Raw genomic sequence first — 2,185 nt, forward strand, 5'->3', positions numbered from 1 at the left:
CAAAACAAAATATTAATACAACAAAACAGAAATATGGTCCATGTGCACCATAAGACCGAGAACGGATGTCGAGAAAGGTTGCTGAAATTATTCTAGAACCGAGACCTTGATTTTAGACTCTAACACATTATTATATATTTGAGATGTGAAATGGGGGGATTCGTTTAATTTATTTATGTTTATTTAATTATTTGTTTTGGAAAGGAATATATATATATATATATATATATTCCATTTATGTTTGTAAAGTTGATAGGATATGATAACCATGTTTTAGTAGGCGTTGCATTTCTTCCTGAAATAGCTTCATGGCAGTTGGTGGATGTGATAATAGCAAGAGAGCTCCATCCTCGTCTTTATCATTCTTACCGCATACAAAAAAGTTGAACAACCTCATGACTTGGCTAGGTAAGGCTCTTGCGCATGAAGAAGTTAGTCCAGTATAGCAAGCCTTTCCCCAACCAAAGTCGACGTCCACTAACCCTACATGCCTCACGTCTGAAATGAAAAAGGAGTGTGCCCCCATGTAGGGAGGTCGTCCCCTCAAGACCATGAGGTCAGTCATCGACCTCATGTACTCCTCTGTCACCACCTCTTTAGCTTCAATTACCAACTTCAATGCGTAGCCCAACGGCTGTGTGCATAACATCCCCGCCGTGGTCAAAGCAGCCGGAAACGCACTAGCATTGCCGTAGTAACCAGTTGGGAGGTGCGGTTTATACTTTTTGCGGGCATTGACCACAAAATGAACCCGCACATCCTCGTTTGGTTCCAACCCGAGAGGCGAGAGCGATGGTGCGGCATCGCCAGATGCATGCAGTCATCAATTCGAATGAGGTACAACGACGACCGAGCTGGTCTTGATCAAATACGAGTTGTCTCAATGCCATCACTTCGTCTGATCCAAAAAAGAAAGAGCGATGATCTAAATCCTCAATTGGGACTTCGACCAACTCATCGAATTCGTGATGAGTGAATGTCACGCGGGGTGGATCCCTGGCGCTCAACAGTTTTCTCTCCCACACGGGCGGTACAGAAGGTGCTTGGCGGCCTCGTGCAAGTTCTCCGGCAGCGGTTAGGAATTGAGCCAGTCCTGTTCCGTCGCACATGGTGTGATTGAAGCGGCATGCCAGGACGAAGCCGCCACACGTGAGGCGCGTGACCTGAATTAAAAGCAATGGACATCCGAGTATACCGTCTGAGCCCGGAACATCGTGAAGAAGGTCTTCCAAGTAAGGGAACGGAGGTTGAAGGGGGACGCCTAACTCCTTGAGCGTAACGTCAGCATCGGCCTCAATAAACAAGATTCCTAGTTCTCCGGTGCAATCCACGATAAGTTTGCGCCCTGGTTCTTCCCTTAGGCGACCGGCAAATGGATAGTAAAATACCAATGCCTCGGAGAGGGCTTCACGAATAACCTTAACTGGATCTTTGTCACTCTGGAAGTGGGAGCCGCCATAGAACTTTATGATGGGAATATGAAAACGAAGACCCTCTTGGTCATCGATGTCTGAAAGTGGCAAGTGAACACGAGGGGTCAGCTTAGCCGGAACCACAAGTTTTGCTTCTTGTCTTCTCACCGTAAACACCAACTGTTCCATAGTTTCAGATCGATGCACTTGTACTGGATTAATTAATTGGGCGAACAAATGTAATTAATTTGTAAGGGAGCTCTTTGTTCTCATATTCAGTGTTTCCACTGGATCTTCCCCGACCGCTTTTTATAGCACTTATACAATCTGCCATGGTTTTGAATATTTTGGTAAAATGATTTAAAATATATTAATATATTATAATAAAATTTAAAATAAAAAATATTTTTATTAAAGAATTAATTATTAAGGAAATGGATCCAGATATTGAATGATGTGATTAGTTTTGGTTTCATTAGACATCTTAAAACTTGTTCAATAAACTTTGCATAATCAAATACATTGTTTCAAAATATGATACATGGTTAAATATATTTTAGAAAGTCAAATTTATTTATAAAGTTAGTTGAAAAATACAAATTTATTTATTAAGGTGTGAAATTTTCTATTTTATATATATATATATATATGTAAACTTATAAAATGTGCCAAATTTATTTGTTTAAGAGTTAACTGAATAATTTTTTACTAAATGAATTAAATATTTTATTTTATTTCTTCCATTTTTCATTTGTGAATTGTTAATGAACCAT

General features: G+C 39.9%; 1 pseudogene; it reads right to left on the reverse strand.

Moving 5' to 3' along the window:
• Nucleotides 1–235: 235 nt before the first annotated feature.
• Nucleotides 236–1,601, reverse strand: LOC124924667 (annotated as a pseudogene).
• Nucleotides 1,602–2,185: the final 584 nt, after the last annotated feature.

Source organism: Impatiens glandulifera, chromosome 2 (assembly GCF_907164915.1).
Source record: "Impatiens glandulifera chromosome 2, dImpGla2.1, whole genome shotgun sequence".
In the NCBI taxonomy this organism is placed as follows: Eukaryota; Viridiplantae; Streptophyta; class Magnoliopsida; order Ericales; family Balsaminaceae; genus Impatiens; species Impatiens glandulifera.